Raw genomic sequence first — 19,309 nt, 5'->3', positions numbered from 1 at the left:
GATGGATGGATGGACGGACAGGTATCCCTTCTACATTTTTACTTTCCTCCTAGTGGTTTTGATGTATTATAGGTCAGCATAAGAAATTAAATGGGAATGCTTTGGAAGCTTTGCAGAAGTCACTGACAACACAAGAAGGCCAGCAGACAACACAGAAAAAGTTTAGAAACAAATATAGTCTATGATCAAATATTTAACCTAAATTTTAAAATAAGGTACTGTGAACACCCTATAAAAGAAAAAGAAAAAATTCAACTTCTTCTCTGGTATACAGGAAGAGCCAAAACATTTTGCCCAGATTTTCCAGATTTGTGGAGATGTTTTGCCTCTAATCGGCAATGAGGAAGGGATAGCTGTGTGTGTGTGTGTGTGTGTGTGTGTGTGTGTGTGTGTGTGTGTGTGTGTGTGTCTATAGACATACACAAAGAGTCAGACAGGGAGGCTTAAGGCAGGCTCAGACAATCAAACAAAGAGACAGAGATCAAAGCCCTCTTTCTGGAAAGCCTCCTCCCAGGAGCTCCCATCCTCCCATCCTCCCATCCTCCCTCTGCCAACCCCTTTTCCCCAAACCTGTGCAGAAAACAACCTCTCCCTCCTACTTCCCACAAGTACCACCCCCTAGATTCCCAAACGTCATTCCCCACCACCACTTACCAGGCTACTGAGGATGACTGGATACTTCCTGGGGCAGGGACTACCCAAGGAGGCTCCCCATGGCCTCAGAGTTGGGAACTGCAAAGACAGAGGCCAAGAAAGACTTTTGAGTGAGGGCAGTGAGGCAGGACCTGACCAAGAATCCCTTCTACAACTGGCCAAACACATGGTCATCTGGCCAGGCCTTGCAGACTTTCAGCATAAGAAAAAACCCATACCTCCAAGGCTACCCATTCCACTTGAAGATGGCTTTCACTGGTGGCAACTTTTTAATTACCTCCACTCTTCCTAGGCAATCCCTACTGGGGACAAGCAGAACAAGTGTAACCCCCTTCCCATGTGGCAGTCCTCCAAACAGTTGAAGAACAAGATCTGGATCTTCACCAAATCTTCTCTTTTCATATTACACAAACTTGAGGTCTTGTACCACTTAGATGCCCTCCCACTTAAACTGTGATGTTCCAACCTGAGCACAGGCCGCTAGTTGTAGGTCAGACAAGAGCAGTCTGGATGCATACTGAGCAATAAAGGCCCACCCTACCCTCTCCCTGAGGCTTCACACTTGAGCGCATCTAGTCAGAGCTAATCCAATGCCACTCTGCCAGGGTGGACCTTAAAGAGAAGCCAAGGGCAGCAGGAATGGAATATGGGCTCATCCTGAGCTAAGACCTTGGGGGCAAGGAAATGGTAGTGATCCAGCACTAAACACAACATGTGCAAAACAATATACATCCACCAGAGCCACAATGGGAGTAAAGCACCCAACGCTTTGTCTCAGGAAGCCAACATCCAAGAACTGTCCTTCCTTCCCTACAGTGTTCTCTCTCTAAGACTGTAGGTCTTCCTCAGGCCTGCAATGAACAGTACAACTTGCCCTCTTGTCCAGTCACTTGGCCCCTATTCCCAAGGACCCATCATTAGGTTTCTCCTTCCAGGATCTATCTTCCTCCCAACCATGACAAGGATATTGGGGCCATTCCCTCTGGGATAAATCTACCAATTTTTTCCAAGCCCAGTCATCCCACTGGTTAAACTGAGCTCTGCCCTACCTTCCCTACAGCTGGATTTTTTTGACCCAGGAAAAAATTCCTAGTTATTCTTCAGTCATCAACTATCTTAAAGAGGCAGCGTATGATACAGTGGCAAAAATATTGAATTTAGGGGGTCAGAAGACAACAGTTCAGGTCCTGGCACTGTAATTTATTGGCTATATACATATTAACTACAAAATATATACATACATATATATATTTTATAGTTAATATGTATATATTTGTAGTTAATATGTATATATATATACATATATATAATAGCTTGTCCAAGTCTCTCTGCTTCTCTGGAACTCAGTTTCCCCATCAGTAAAATGAGTACAATAGTACCTATCTCCACTGCCCATCTCACAGAGTTGCTATGATAAAAATACTCTTTGGAAACCTTACAAGTGTGATAAGAAACTTGTTCTTAATTTAATTATTAATAATAATACTTACTATATGTTATAGAGGCATCTAAGTGAGAGAATGGCTAGAATATTCAACCTAAGTTCAAATCTGGCCTCAGATCTTAACTAGCTGTGTGACCCTGGGCAAGTCACTTAATCCCCATTGCCCACCCCTTAACACTCTTCTGCCTTAGAATTGATACTTATTATAATTATAATTATTATAATAATTGATATTATTATATCTTAGTATCTTATTTATATCTTAGCATTTTATTATTATAGCTTAGTATCTTATATTTTAATATCTTATAATTATATCTTAGTATCTTATTATAGCTTAGCATATTATTATCTTAGTACCTTATATCTTAGTTTCTTATCATTATTATATCTTAGTATCTTATTATTATAACTTAGTATCTTATTATTATTATATTTTAGTATCTGCTTATAATTATATCTTAGTATCTATTATTATTATAGCTTGGTATCTCTTAGTATCTTACTATTATAACTTAATATCTGCTTATAATTATATCGTAGTAGCTCATTATTATATCTTAGTATCTCTTAGTATCATTAGTATATCTTAGCATCTTATATCTTAGTATCTATTATTATTATTATAGTTTAGTATCTTCTTATTACTATCCAGAAACAATTCTAAAATAGAAAGTAGGGATTAAAAAAAGACATCTCAGGATCCTCATCATCCCAAGGCAAAACGATGAGCATTTATTAAACATCTACGATGTGCCAGGCACTGTGCTTGCTAAGGAACCAGACCCAAAGGAAGGTAAAAGCCAGTCCCTGCCTTCACAGAGCTCAGTCTAATGGAAGAGACAACATGGAGAAAACTATGGACAAACAAGCTAGAGACAAGGTTAATTGGTGATCATCAAAAAAGGAAGGCATCAGGGGAAACCTCACTACCATTATAATAGCTGACATTTAAACCAGAATATAATGTGCCAGAGCCCTTGGAAAGTGCTACAATAGCTTTGGATCCTCACTACAAGAGGGGAAAAGTAGGGACTACAATTATTGCCATTTTACGGCAGAGGACACAGCTGGTCCATGGTCACATATCTAGTGAGTACCAAAATTCAATCCCAGGTTTTCCTGAGTTCAAGTCCATTGTGCCATGATCTATATGGAAAAGTGTAAAAGGAGAGACTAAGATGCAATCTCTCTCTAAACTGCTATTTCCCACACTATTCTCCATCATCTCCTACCTCCACACATTTGCACTGGCTATTTCCCATACCTGGAAAGTTCCCCCTCCTTACCTCAAACTCCTAGCACCTAGCTCCTCTGATTTCCTTTAAGATTCAACTCTCCCCATCTTGAGGATGCCTTCTCCAGCTCCCCGGATGTTAAATGTCCTTTTGATCTAAGATTACCTTCTATTTTCACAGTAAAATCTTGTAGGTATGTTATTACTTGCACTGTCTCCTTGTAAGCTCCTTGAAGGCCTCCTTCTGTATCCCCAGCACTTAGCACATAGTGTCTGGCACATATTACTTGCTTAATAAATGTTGATTGACTGATGTATCGATAGTACCTGGCATAGAGGCACTTATTTAATGTTTATTAATTAACTGATGAATCTTTTAGGTATGTCGGATTTTTTTACATTTTTAAAAGTCTCCCCCATTAGAATGTGGGGTCCCTGAGGGCAGAGATTGACTACATCTTTGCCTTTCCATGTATTCTCAACACTTAGCAAATACTAAGACCAATGCTTAATCAGTGTTCGTTAACTGATTGCCTGAGCTCCATTCCCTTCACTGAGCCCTATCCTCCCCACCCAATACTGAAAAGAGGTCCTTCTTGGCCCACGCATCAAAGGCCCCCAAATCAAAGGCCCCCAACATCCACTGTTGTTGTTGTTGCTATTTAGTCTTTTCAACCGTGCCCAACTCTTCATGACCCTATTTGGAGTTTTCTTGGCAAAGATACTGGAGCGGTTTGCCATTTCCTTCTCCAGCTCATTTTACAGGTGAACAGGGTGAACCCATGCTCAAGGGTTACCCACCTTGTAAGTGTCTGAGGTCAGATTTGAGCTCAGATCTTCCTAACTCCAGGTTCGGCACTCTATCCACTTTGTCACCCAACTGCCCTCCCTCTCCATAACATCCACGCAGCCCCCCATTTCCACATATACACAGCCCCCCTGCCTGTGACAATCAGCACCAGAAATCCTGTTGGGGAGAGTATGGTCTTACCCTTGCCCTTCCCCCTCCTTTAAGCCCAGGAAATGTTGAGGAAACACATTTGCATAGAGCTTTTTGTGTGTGACTCAGGTCTGTCACAACTTTGGAGTGTCTAGAACTTCTTCAAATCCCAGGCCGTCTCCCTAGATTTTCCTCAGGGCTCAGTTCACTCCCACCCAGAGCGTCCCTGCTGCACTTGGATCCTAGAGTAAGGAGCCAGACCAGTGGGGACCGAGAGCTAGAAGGGGAGGGAAAACTAGCTGGAGACTCACTGGAGGAAGAGAGAAGGAAGGGGGCTGGAGTTCCCAGGATCCTAGACTCAGAAATGAAAGGCATTTCAGAAGTCTTCCTTCTGGTCCAGCTCCTTCATTATGGAGATGAGGACACTGGGGCCCTGGGAAGCTAAGCCCAAGGTCTCAGTTACAAAGCAGCAGAGGTAGGATTTGAACCCTGGTCTTCTAATTCCAGAGACAATGCCTGCTCTAACCCCTACTCACTGCCTCTGACCTCAGATGCCCCAAGGCAACACAGTACCCAGGGTCTTCCAGACCCTGACATCATAAGCCCCAGCCCCCAAAACAATCCCAAAGTCATGGATTCAGGTCTCTGGAGCCAGGTGCCCCTGGGTTCAAGGCTTGGCAAGGACTAAGATAAAAATACAATAAGAATGCCATCTCTATATCAAGGCCCTTCCCCTACCATATTTTTTGTCATCGTTGTTCAATCGTTTTTCCCCCAACACTTCCTAACCCCATTTGGGGTTTTCTTGGCGGAGATACTAGAGCAGTTTGCCATGTCTTTCTCCAGCTCATTTTACAGATGAAGAAACTGAGGCAAACAGAGTGAAGTGACTTGCCCCAGAGTCAGGCAGCTGTCTAAGGCCATATTTGAACTCAGAAAAATTAGTCTTCCCAACTTCAGACCCAGGACTTCATCCACTGTGCCATCTAGCTGCCCACATACCAGATAGCACCCCATAAACACACACTCCAGGACCCCCAATGCTCAATCTCCCATAACACGCACACCGCAGACCCACACGGAAGGGTAACAAGCCACAAATCCACACCTACATACATCCTGCTGGTGGATCACACACCCCTCTCCAGCATGCTCTATGACAGCAGCAACAGACACCCCTGACCCCCGCCAGGAACAACCACAATGCAGCACACACACATACCTCCAATGACTACACTAACACACAAACACACAACTCCGGCATAGATCCCCCCCCCTCCTCCACAGACCCAGCACACAACCGTGAATTCTAACAATGCCCCCAACCCCAGCACAGCGAGGGTCCAAGCACCAATACTCATACTGCCCCCTAACAAACACCCAGGCCTCAGCACCCACAATTTACACACAGATCACACAATCAGAACCCAAAGCGGCAACAGCTCACAAAAACCTGAGAGCCTGCCTACACCTAGAACTCCACACCACAATTACCCTCCACTTCCTCCCCAGGCCTTCCTCTGAGCCCTGAGGGCGATTCCCTTGCCCCCCACTGCTACCTGTGGGCAGTGAGGCAGAGCCCCAGCTCAGGCCTCTCCACCTGCTCCAGCCCCAGATGAGGAAGCAGTCTATGGGGGAGGGAGGGAAGGAGGAAGCGAAAGGCTCATTGAGCCCAGCCCAGAAAGCTTCCCCCACCCTCAGGCTCAGCTTCCCCCTGCCAGAGTCGCTAGGGAAATGGCCCTGCTGATCTCTGGTCATTCTCCAGAATTCCCAAATACTCCCAGAGCTTTACCCTGAAAAACTGAACTGCCCCTTCCTCTTTTTCACATTCCCTGCAGAGTTCTGCCCATTCCTATCACACCGTCCAGAGATTTCTGCCTTGCCCTCCCTGTACACCATAGGCCCCAGAGATTTCTGTCTGCCCCTGCCTTCCCCTTCTTCTCAGTCATATTACCTGGAGATTTCCATCCACCCCATCACAGAACCCTCTCACATGGACACGGAGCAACCAGAGGGAGTCTCCACTCACCCATTTTGTCCCCCAAGACTGTGGTACAGAAAAATGCCTTAGACTTAAAGGCTGGATTTGAATCAAGACCCTGGGGTCCACTCAGTCGTAAGCATCAATTAAGCAGTTATTATATACAGATATAGAGAAAGGCAAAAATATAGTCTCAGTCTCTGCCCTCAAGGAACTCCCATTCTCAAAGGAGAGCCAACAAGGCCAAAAATGCACATAAAAGATCTCTATATTCACAGTAACTTCAGAGAAAAGGCAGGCCAAGATGACATCCAAGCCACTAAAAGGTAGGGCAGCTTTACACTGAGGAAGGCACCGAATGCCAGGTTAAGGAGTTTCAACTTTTCTAAGTAGGCTGTTAATAGGCATCTGTTATTAAAGCAGGAGTGACACTGGCCAGATTTACAAATAAGGAAGATTCATGTGGAGGATGAATGGGGGTGGGGGATAGGGGAGAGGAAAATAAAGGAAAGGTGGGAAAACCTATAAGGAGGATGATGACAGTGGAAATAGTAGAGAGAGAAAGGGATACAAAAGGGCTCAGACGGAGAAACTACTACAGATAAGCTATTGTCGGAGCAACCATGGCTGATACACAAGGTGGTGGGACCCAGTGGGGGCTCGAGACACACCTGAGAAATAGAGGACATCTCAGGCTCGTCCACATGATCACACAGATTTAGACACATGGTGGGTCTAATGCATATTATCATCTGAATTCAGACATTGTTTTACAAGCTTTTTTTATTTAAACCCTCACCTTCCAAAAAGGGAGGTAAAGTGAAATTTCTTCCTCATCATAACTGTTGAAAGTGCTATTTCCTTCCTTCCTTCTTTCCTTTCATTCTTTCTTTATATTTCTTGTTTTCCTTTTCTTTTCTTATTGAATCATGTAAGACTATGTTTCCATTACTTAGGAGTCATTTGCTATGATTGATAGTTTTTAGTGACTTGTGAAATTTTACTAAGCCATATATGTGTTTGCTGCATTATAACTTTCTTTTGTTAACAAATTATATATTCCTTTTAAAAAAGCCCTCACCTTCCATCTTAGAATCAATACTGGTTATTGATTCCATGGCAGAAGAGCAGTAAGGGCCAGGCAATAGGGGTTAGGGACTTGCCCAGGGTCACACAGCTGGGAAGTGTCTGAATACAGATTTGAATCCAGGACCTCCAGTCTCCAAGCCTAGATCTCAATGCCCCCTACTACATGCTTTTATCAGAGGACTTTGGATATGGGGGAACATTTCATGTTGAGATTACTGATATCTGTTATACCTCCGTGGAAACCACAGAAACCTAGCAGGCCACCAAGAGACTCCCACTGACTCCCATCAGGCTGTCATCAGGAGATAGAATCCTCTCTCACTATTTTGCGGTTCACTTATCGCATCTTCGCCATATTGAGGGTTTTTTAAAATATATATTTAATTCTGGGTTGCTGTATTGGTTGATGGAATGAAAGGTGGACCAACCACAGTGCTGTGCTCTGTGTCCTGGGCACGGATTGGCTCATTGTTCATAAGAGTGTGGGAATGGTTCATAGGAGAGTGGGAAGGGTTTATAAAGCCTTAAAATCTACATAATATAATGCCTCATGGATTTCCACCTATCACTGGGGGGAGGGGGGTTTCTGGAGCATAACTCCCACAATAGGTGAGGGATCCCTGTACCGGCTGCTAGACAAAAGCACAAAAGGGTGGATCCAAGAACCACTTGAATATTCAAATGGTTCCACCCAAATCTGTGTGCTGGAAGGTCTCCAGTGGAATACTCCAGGGATCCCGGCTGGGCCCTGGGCAGTTTCCTATTTTTATCACTGACTAAGATAAAGATGCAGTGGGCACGCTCATCCAATGCAGAGATGATTCAGAGCTGGGAGGAAGAGCTAGCGTGTGGAATGAGAGGTCGGGGTTCCACTAGCCCTACCCTAGTTAAAGCTCTTGTCAACATCCATTTCGGGGTTAGTTAATGCTAAACAATGGAGAGAGAAATGTTGGGCTGAATCTAATAAGCTGAAATTTAATAAGTTGGAGAAAGTCCAGAAGATAGCAATTAGGGTGATGAAGAACCTCAGATTTCTGCCCCCTTAGAAGGACTTGTTGAAGAAAATGTGAATGTTCATCTTGGAGAAGGAAAAGCTTTCTTCAAGTATCTGAAGAGGAAAAAGGATTAGGCATACCTGAAAAAATCAGTAGAGGTAGCCATTCCCTTTGATGAGAAAGGGATTATTGTTCATTTTTCGCATTTATACAGTATTTTAAAGTGTGTAAAGTACTTTGCATATTTTACCTAATTTTATGCTCATTGGGACCTTGTAGAGGAGTTATTACCTCCCTTTTACAGATGAGAAACTGAGGCAGAACATTGACTTGCCCGGGGTCACAGAGCTAATAAATTTCTGAAATTAATTCAGTTCTTCCTGCCTTCATCCAATGTGACAACCACTTGGCTGCCTTGGTGATTCCAACCAGGGCTGTCTAATTCAAATAGAAATGAGGGCCACCAACCTATACATAAAAATCTCTAAGAGAAAATATTGACTTAGAAAGCCACATATTAAAATCATCTGTGTTTTATTATTTTTATTTAATATTTCCCAATTACATTTTTTTTGCAAAGGCAAGGTAAAGGGAGTTAAATGACTTTCCCAGGGTCCCACGGCTAGGAAGTGTCTGAAACTAGATTTGAACCCAGGTCCTCCCAATTCCAGACCTGGCTCTATCAATTGGGCCACCTAACTGCTCTCCAAATTTCATCTTAATTTGGGGGTTTAGGAGTACAGGACAAAGCAGAAGCCCATGTTTGACACATCTGATTTAGACCTAGACAGGAGGTCTTGGGTTCACATGTGGCCTCAGACACTTCCCAGATGTGTGACCCTGGGCAAGTCACTTGACCCCAATTGCCTAGTCCTTACCTCTCTTCTGCTTTGTTACCAATTCTTAATAATGATTCTCCTATAGAAGGTAAGGATTTTTTTAAATGAGCATTTAATAACAAGGGAGAGAATGAAAGGCAAGTTTGTTATATGACTCTTTCTGCATTGAAATGAGTTCTTTGAAATCTAAATACATACTAATGTTAGGGGGCAGCTGGATAGCTCAGTGGATTGAGAGCCAGGCCTAGAGAGGGGAGGTCCTAGGTTCAAATCTTGCCTCAGACACTTCCCAGCTGTGTGACCCTGGGCAAGTCACTTGACCCCCATTGCCTAGCCCTTACCACTCTTCTGCCTTGGAGCCAATACACACTATTGACTCCAAGACAGAAGGTAAGGGTTTAAAAAAATTAAAAAATAAAAATAAATACATACTAACAAAGTTTAGTTGGTTGTTTCAATATTATGTTTTTAACAAAATATTTTGTTTTCAGAAAAGAACGAATGCTAGACACGCTCTTCTTAGTCCCAGAAAACAGAAATCAGAGAAATAGGGCAGCTTTGGAGAGGCAGGAAAGACTTCCTAGGGTTCCAAGGTAGAGGGGCATCTCAGCAGGTAATGAAGTCTCCTAGCTGGATTTGGGTGACCACTTGCCGAGGATTCAATAGAAAAGATTCTCACTCATGTCCCCACTAGCAACGTTCCCAAAAGGCGCGTGCTGCTGTGATGGGTGATGCCCATCCTACCTCTGGAAGATGACCACTACCTAGCACGGCCGCCAGGAGATCAAAGACAGTCCTGCTACAGGGAGGTGTAACTCCTGTTACAGCGAGGGAGATGGCGATACCTGCCATGAAAGCAAGAGGCCCTCTCTTCCCCAAGGAGTTGGGCATCTGAAGGGAGACAGGTTGGCATAAACATGCCAAGGACAACCTGGGCACCGCAGATTTTGCATTAGGATCCTGCAAAGGGGGAAGGAGCAAAAAAGGAGGAATTTCAAGACATGAGGGGGAGGGAGAGAAAGTCTAGTTCCTTCTCCCAACCCAGTCCAGAGCCAAAGGAGGAACAGGGCCAGGAGAAGAAGATAACGATTCCAGCCAACAGAGAACCAGTCCCTGGCCTGCAACAAAGAGGCCCAAGAGAAGAGGGACAAGGCCAGGTTTCTTAGCAGTCTCTCCCCAAAAGGGGAACCCAACTGTGGCCAAGGCTGGGACCGGAAGGCAGACAGAGGGTTCTTATCTTATTCTGAACTGACTTCATTCTGTGACCTCAGAAAGACTCCCCCATTTATAAAAATAACAAGAGTGGGGAGGGGAAGGACACTCAGGGGGAACAAATGGGGTAAAAGAACATCACTAAAAACAAAACAAAACAAAAAAAAAACAAAGAAACCAGAATTGCTGTTTCTAAAGCCATAAAGTACAGGCACAGGCACAGGCCTTGGTCCTTCCAGCCTGGATAATTACTGATAACAGAGGCTGCTCACCAGCTTTACTGGGCTACAGTTGGCTTCTCTCCAACACTCCTGGACATGAAGCTAGTCACCTTCCTAAGGCCCCTGTTTGACCACTGACTCTCCTCAACTCAAGAAACTGTCATGGCTCCCTACTGTCCACAGGAGAAAGGCAAGGCTCCCCAACCTGGCATAGTAAGCACCGATATCCCACCCTCAAGTCTAGCCCTACATCCTCTCTTAATTTGCCTTCAGTCATTGCTCAGGTTCTCTCTCCACCTCACAAGCAATCTGTAAGGGTCTTGTCCCTCTTCCCATCACATCCTCCCCCATCTGTCACAGCTCAGCTCAAGCCTGGACTACTCCAGGGAGCCCTCTGGTATCTCTCCCTTCTCTGAGCCCCCTGGGCCCTTAGAGGCTGCATTAAATTCATTCTCCATTTCTGGTGGGTTTGTCTTATCTGCCTAAACAAAAGCTGAGGGAAGTATATTATTCTCTAGAAACTCCCAAATTAGCAGACATGGAAGCTGCCACTAAGGGGTATGCCATTAGAACTTGGAAGAAAGCTGAAAAGAGTCAGAGGAAGTCTAGTATCATCCACATCCCAAAACAGGAATCTCCTCCATGATCTCCTATAGAGCCAATCCCTTCCACCTAGGGACAGCTCAGATTTCTAATTGATGTTAAGGGATGGTTCTCTAGGAGGGATAAGGAGAAGTCTAATTTAAATTTTATATAAAAACAAAAAGTACTAAAACCTTTTTCCAAAGTTCCAATTGATGTGAAAGTTGCCTTCCTGTAAAACTCCCTTCTTCCCTGAACCTCCAACTGGTCCCAGTGCTGCCCAGCCACACCAACTCTGCCCCTTTATCATTTTTCCTATCATCTGAGAGATGAACGTCTCAGCAAGGCACATCAAGAATCTTGAGGTTATTGTTTTTAAGCAAAGAAAGCAGATGTGTGGGGAGCTGACGTCTCTGTGATACTATGCTGTGATCACATATTTAAAGACCTGCTACCGCAGGAGACAGGAATTAGACTTGCTCTGTCTGGCCTCAGAAGGAAGAACTGGAAGTAAAAGAAGGAAATCTCAGAGTAGAAGGTTCCACTGGTTAGAACAGAAAGCTTCATAATAATTAAGACTGTCCAAAAGTGGACAGGATTGCCTTAAAGTCCCCGTCACTAGAAGCTGGATTACTTTATGTCCCAGATCCCCAGTGAGGTGCCTTCTAGCTTTAACACAGTATCCGCAGGTGATCACCTATTCCCTCCATCTGGCTGGGTGGTCTACAGAAATTACCACAATATTGCTGTGGTTTCAGCCTTCTTTTATCCTCCCTCCTTTCCTTCAACAATAATTTATTGCTCCTCACCTGCATCCTTTTTTACATCTTTCCACTGTCTGGTTCGTGGATTTCATCAAATGAAGTGATTTCCAAGTCATCAATTCCATTTTACCAAGGTTTGGTGATATCTCTGAGGTTCAAAGGAGACACTTAGGTGACTCAGTGAATAGAGTGCTGAGCCTGAAGTCAAGAAGACCCAAGTTAAAATATAATTGCAGGCACTTGCTAGCTGGATGTCCCTGGGAAAGTCACTTAGCCTGTTTGTCTCAGATCCCTCATCTGTAAAATGAGCTGGAAAAGGAAATGGTAAACCACTTCAGTGTCTCTGCTAGGAAAACCCCAAATGGGGTCACAAAGAGTCAAAGATGATAGAACAACAACTGATGTTGAAATTGCTTCCTCCTACTATAAGTTCTCTATTTCTTCCTGTTTGACCATTGTCAAAAATTGTTTCTATATGTAACTAGAAAAATAAAAAAATAGAAATCTTACAAAAATAACTTAATAAAAAAATAACATTCAACAAGTTCCTTGGGGACACCAAGAAGATTTGATCCTGGGACACCCAGCTAGTATATATATGTCAGCAGGAAGGCTAAAACCCAGGCTACAACATACTACTGACTCTGATAATCACAATATTTAAATATGACAAACATCCATGATTTCTTTATTGTTGCTGCTCTCTTCACTGACTCAATTCAATAAGCAATTATAAAAAAAAAAAACCTTCCTTTCACTTTCTATCTTACTAACACCTCTAAGACAGAAGGGTGAGGGCTAGGCAAACAGGGTAAAGTGATTTTCCCAGGATCGTACAGCTAGGAAGTATCTGAGGTCAAATTTGAACCCAGGACCTCTTGATCTGTTACTTTATTTACTGAGCCTAATACTCAAATCAAAAATAAAAACCAATTCTGATCTCAAGGAGCTTACAATGTACCGGGGAGAAACAATATGTACACAGAGAAATAAATCCAAGATATATACAAAGTGTCTGTGATAGAAGAGAAATCACTAACAACTGGGAAGAACAGGAAAGGCCTAGGGTAGAAGAGCATCCCAGGCTTATAAAAAGGCCAAGAGATGGAAAATGGGATGTCAAGTGTTGGGTATATACATTACTCCATACCCATAATCTCTTACCTCTGTAAAGAATGGTGGGAGGTGCATTTTTCTCACCTCCTCCAAGGAAAAGCTTCTTGGTCCTTATAATTATCCACCCTTCAATTTCTTTTTAGATCTTTCCTTAACAGATGGTTCTTAATGAGCATCAGTAGCAAAAAAATAATAAATCTGTCCCCTGGGGCCAAACTTCTGCTGACGAACATCTTAGCACTGAGCAAGGCTGGTTCTTGGATGACAAGCATACCTTCCAGTCCTGGCCCTGCTCATAGAAACCTGGGATTAGAGAACCAAAGATTTTAGAGCTCTGTGAGCTCCCATCCAGGTGGGGTCTGCCAGAATTTGGTTGTACCAATAGTACAGCCTTAAGGAATGCAGAAGCTAAGTGACTTATTATTGGATGAAAGACTTGGCTACTCTGATCAATACAATAATGTAAGAAAATTCCAAAGGACTTAGGAAAAAATGCTACCCACCTCCAGAGAGACCTAATGAACTCTGAATTCAGATTGAAGTATAATTTTCTCATTTTATTTTTTCTATCTCATATTTTTTTTAATTTAATATTGAGATGGTTTCCATTATTTCACATGAGAATTGATATTTTGCTTGCCTTCTCAGTGGGTGGGAGAGGCCTTGGAAAAGAGGGAGAAATTTTGAAACTCAAATTTAAAAAAAGAATATTTAAAATATTTTTTAAAAAGAATGCCAGTTTGATCAAGGACACATGAAACTGTACCGTCAGCTATGGGAAGGGTGGGGGTAGGGAAGGAGGGAAATAATATGATTCTTGTAACCAAGGAATAATGTTTTAAATTGACTAAATAAATTAATTTAAATTTTTTAAATTTAAAAAAAATTTTTTTTAATTTTTAAAAAAGAATGCCAGATTATTTCCATCCTACAAAAAGACACTCATGAGGCCCCATATTAAAACTGGGCCAAAGGCACAGCTAGGTAGCTCAGTGGATAGAGCACCAGTCCCAGAATCTGGAGGACTTGGGCTCAAATCTGACCTCAGACAATTCCAAGCTCTGTGTCCCTGGGCAAGTCATTTAACTTCATTTGCCTAGCCACTGCCCTTCTGTCTCAGTCTTTTTGCTAAGACAGAAAATAAGGACTTAAAATTTTAAACAAATTTTAAAATTTAAATTTAATGAAATTTAATAAGTAAAACTTAATGAATTTAATAAAAAATTAAAATTAAAATTTTAAGTTTAATTTAAAATTTAAATTTAAAACAACAATAACAATCTTCCTTTTATGGAGTAGCTAGATGGATACTTCGTAGCTGTGTGAATATGGGCAAGTATTGCCCCCTCTTTGAAGATCTGGAAACTGAAGCAATTCTAGCCCTTACCATTCTTCTACCTTGGAACTAATACTTAGCATCAAGTCTAAGATGGAAGGTAAGAGTTTTTTGTTTTTTTTTAACTGGGCCAAATGCTGGGTTTATGCCCCAAAGAGATAATAAGGAAAAAGACTTGTACAAGAATTTTTATAGCTGCACTATTTGTGGTGGCCAAAAATTGGAAAATGAGGGGATGCCCTTCAGTTGGGGAACGGCTGAACAAATTGTGGTATATGTTGGTGATGGAATACTATTGTGCTAAAAGGAATAATAAAGTGGAAGAATTCCATGGGAACTGGAACCTCCAGGAATTGATGCAGAGTGAGAGAAGTAGAACCAGGAGAACATTGTACACAGAAACTGATACACTGTGGTACAATCAAATGTAATGGACTTCTCCATTAGTGGCAATGCAGTGATCCAGAACAACTTGGAGGGATCTATGGGAAAAAACACTATCCACATTCAGAGGAAAAACTATGGGAGTAAAAACACCGAAGGAAAACAACTGCTTGATTACATGGGTCATGGGGATATGGCTGGGGATGTAGACTCTAAATGAACATCCTAATACAAACATCAACAACATGGAAATAGGTTCTGATCAAGGACACATTTGTAAAACCCAGTGGAATTGTGCGTCAGCTATGGGAAGGGTGGGGGGAGGGAAGGAAGGGAAAGAATATGATTCTTGTAACCAAGGAATAATGTTCTAAATTGACTAAATAAAATTTACCCAAAAAAATAATTAAAAATAAAAAATAAAAACTGGGTCAAAAAAATAAGTAGAGCCAGGAGATCATTATACATAGTATCTGCAATATTGTGGAATGATAAAACCTAACAGACTTTGCTACTAACAGCAATACAATGATCCAAGACAATTTTCAGGAACTTATAAAGAATGCTCTCCACCTCCAGAGAAAAAACTGTTGGAGTAAGAATGCAGATGAAAACACATGAGTTATCACTTATTTATTTGAGTATATGATTTGGGATTTGGGTTTTACAAGATTATTCACTTACAAAAATAAGTAATATGAATTTTTAAATGGGCCAAAATCAGCACTAATTCAGGAGGTCATGCTATTTGAACCTTTGCCAAGGCAGGATGGAGTAGAAAAAGATGCTGGACTGGGAACCTGGATATTTGGCTTCTAGTCCTGGCTCTCCCATCGACTGTTGTGTAGTAGCCTTGGGCAAGTCTCTTTTCTCTGTGCTCCTCAGTTTCCTCTTCTCTAAAATAAGGAATTTGTCTGAAGAACTTGGATCAGTGCAACAACCCACCATGACTCCAGGGGCCTGATGAGGAGACATACTGCCCAAGGCCTGTCAGAGAGGTGATGCAATCAGAGGTAGAACAAAGGAGAGATTTGGGGTCACAGTTAATATGGGAATCTGTCTGGCTCAACTGTACATACTTGTTACAAAAATTTTGTTATTTCTTTCATTGAGGGAAGGGAAGTTAAGGGGAAGAGAAGATAAATGTATGTTAGGGGTTTTTTTAAGTTTTTAAGTTGAAAAACTATGAAAAGGGAGGAGGAGCTGACAGTCTTGACCCCAGAGAACAGATATTAAAACATAGTTCAGAATTGAGGTGGGGGACTTCTGATGCTGAATGCTGCAAACCATAACAGACGTGGTTGCCTCTATTGGCTGGTTTTGTCTAACTTTTTTCTGACTTACAAGGTAAAAGTTCAAGGGGAGAGAGTATTTCAAGAATGGTAACATAAAATGAAAACGTATTGATAAAACTTCAAAAAGACAGGATGAGGTAATTGAACTGAATGACCTATTATATATATATAAATAATTATTTTTTGTTCAGTCATTTCAGTCATGTCCTATTCTTCCTGATCTCATTTGGGGTTTTTTTGGCCAAAGATCCTGGAGTGGTCTGTCATTTCCTTCTCCAAAACTGAGGCACAGTTAATGGATTTGCCCAGAGTCACAGTTCCTGAGACCAGATTTTAACTTAGGAAGAGGAGTCTTCCTAATTCCATACACCTATGAGATATTATATATAATATATATATATAAAGAATTCTATCACTTAATCAGAAAGCTTTAATTCTAGCAATAAATTGGGCTGGGAGTGAGAGGTTGGGGCAATGTGGTACAAGGAAAAGAGCCTTGGCTCTGGAGTTGAGACACAGGGTTCAATTCCTGACTTTAACATTCACTATAGATATCTAACCTTGGATGAATCACTTCATTGTCTCTCAGTCTCAGTTTCCTTATCTGTAAAATGTGAAGGTTGGACTAGATGGCCTCTAAGGTCCATTCCAGCTCTGGACCATTCATTCCATATTCTAGTTCCCATTCAAAGGAGATTTGCATTTTAACAGGTCTTTGCCCTAATTAAAGATCAGAGCTGTCCCAAAACAGTAAGTAATCAGCCTCCAATCCCTAGAGATCTTCAAGCAAGGCTGGATGGAATCCTATAACTCAGATGCCTGCTCAGATAGAGTTTCCAGCTCCAAGGTTCTCTGGCTGTGAATCTAAATTCCAAAGCTCTAAATTCTATGGTTCTATAGTCCCAAGGTTCCCAGTTCTGAGGTTCTCAGATTTTGAATCTAAATTCCAAAGGTTCTGTCTGTGCTTCTATAATCCTAAGATTCTATGAGTTCTCGTTTTCATTCCTCCTACCATCCAACCCATGTAAAATGCAGTGCTTGGAGAGAAAAAGGGTACAGACTCCCAAGTCCACTGGAGCACAGAAGCCCAAAACTTCGTATTAAGCAAAGTATCCCTGATAAAGCCTTGGAAAATCCCTCTGATAAGGTGCCTGGAAAACACCTTATGGGGTAAAGAGAAATCTTCTGGGCTATAGGAGTCATCTGGGGACAAATTAGCTCCTTTCCCATCTGTCCTCCTAAAAGCCCAGGCAGGCAGTATTCCCCTGCCTTTGAAGATCTGGAAACTGAGGCAATGAGACTAGGGTCACATTGCAAATCAGTGGCAGGGCAAGGACTAACACCTAAACCTGCTTCCTGACTCTATTCAGCAACCCTATCCTCTCACCCCAAGCCCCTGTCTCTGCCTATTCAGTTTGACAATATCCATCAGTTAGTCCACTTTCTTCCTGATGTGTTACTGTACTATCCAGGTCTGCCCTTCCCTCTTCAGATCTCCCTGATTTGCTGAGGCCTTGACCCTTGGCAAATAATAAAGGGTTCCCATTTCTCAAAGTTTCCAAAGTGCCTTCCACATAATAAACAAAAAAAAGGAGGTTCTCTATGTCTGTATTATTAATCCAGTTTACAAAAGTGGGAACCACCATCTTCTAATCACTCAGGTTCACAAATTCTATGCCAGAACTGACTCTACCTTCTCCCTTTCCCCCACATCCAACCACCTGCCAAGTCCACCTCTGCACCACCCCTTTTAGCTGGCCCTTTTCTTCACTCACTCAACCACGACCCTAACTTTGGCCCTCACCCTTTTGGCCTGGATTTTTGCTAGTCTCCTCCTTCCAATCCTTTCCACCTCCAATCTTTAATCTACAATGTCCCTCTCCTTTCCTGCTATTTCTATTCTCTGTGGAGAATAGAGAATTACAGAACAATGACTAGGAAGGGAGGGGAGATTAGCTGCCCAGAGACATGTTGCAATAATCCAGGGGAGAGGCAATAAGGACCTGTACTCTTAGAGTGAATGTAGTCTAAGTAGAGAAAGGGACAGATGCAAGAGTTGTTGAGGAAGCAAAACTGAAAAGATTTGGCAACTGACTGGATATGGACAATGAAGGAAAGTGCAAAGCCAAGGAAATCTTGTAGGTGGTAAACCTGGCAACTGAATGATGCCAAGACAAGCTGCTAAAGGGTACATGACTTAAGATGTAAAAGACAGTTACAAAAACAAATTAGAGGAACGTGGAAGAAATGAATTGTTAGTTCTATGAAAAGGAGAAGAGTTCATGATAAAGCAAGAAATAGAAAGTTTCATAGGAGATCAAATGGTCAGTTTTGATTATGCAAAATTGAAAAGTTTTTATACATACAAAACTAAAATGAAAAGAAATTAGAAGTAAATTCTAATTGGTAAATGGGGGAAAAAACCTTTGGAGCAAGTTTCTTTGATAAAAGTCTCATTTCCAAGATATATAGGAACCTGATTCAAATTTATAAGAACAAAAGCCATTCCCCAAATGATAAATAGTCAAAGGGTATAAATGGGCAATATTTCAAAGAAGAAATTCAAGTTGTCAATAGTCACATAAAAAATCTCTAAATCACCAATAATTCAAGAAATTCAAATTAAAGCAATTCTGGGGTATTACTTTAGACTCATCAGTTTGGCAAAGTTGACAAAAAAAAGGGAAAATTATAAATGCCAGAGGAATTTTGGGGAAATGGATACATTAATTCACTGTTGATACAACTTTGAAGTGGTCCAGTCATTCTGGAATGCAATTTGTGACTATGTACAAAAAGTTATTAAATTATGCATGTCTTTTGACGTAGTGATATCATGACTAAGTCTATACTTCCAATGAGATCAAAGAAAAAGGAAAAAGACTCAAAAGTACAAAAGCATTTATAGTAGCTCTTTTAGTGATAGCAAAGAAGTGGAAACTGAGGGGGTGCCCAGCAAATGGAAAATAGTTGAACAAATTATCATATACTGAGTGTGATGGAATACTATTGTGCCATAAGAAATGATGAATGGAATCTGGCCTCAGACACTTCCTAGCTACGTGACCTTGGGCAAGTCACTTAATCCGCACTGCCTAGCCCTTAACACTATTCTGCCTGGGAACCAATGCATAGTATTGATTCTAAGGTGGAAGATAAGGGTTTAAAGATAAAACAGAAAAAATGTTTTTCTAAAAGAAATGATAAACAGGGTGACTTT

At 41.8% G+C, this 19,309-nt stretch overlaps 1 protein-coding gene across 2 annotated transcripts in view; it reads right to left on the bottom strand.

Moving 5' to 3' along the window:
- ARAP1 (ArfGAP with RhoGAP domain, ankyrin repeat and PH domain 1) overlaps positions 1-19,309 on the bottom strand; it is a 109,963-nt gene that overhangs the window by 73,341 nt on the left and 17,313 nt on the right. For both annotated transcript variants that reach the window (XR_008911445.1, XM_056795021.1), the window contains exon 2: positions 655-732. The gene's annotated coding sequence lies outside the window, so the exon portion shown is untranslated. The remainder of the gene's footprint in view (positions 1-654; positions 733-19,309) is intronic.

Source organism: Monodelphis domestica, chromosome 4, assembly GCF_027887165.1.
Source record: "Monodelphis domestica isolate mMonDom1 chromosome 4, mMonDom1.pri, whole genome shotgun sequence".
In the NCBI taxonomy this organism is placed as follows: domain Eukaryota; kingdom Metazoa; phylum Chordata; class Mammalia; order Didelphimorphia; family Didelphidae; genus Monodelphis; species Monodelphis domestica.
The sequence above is the reverse complement of the archived record's forward strand: the minus strand, read 5'-3'. Positions and strand labels throughout refer to the sequence as shown.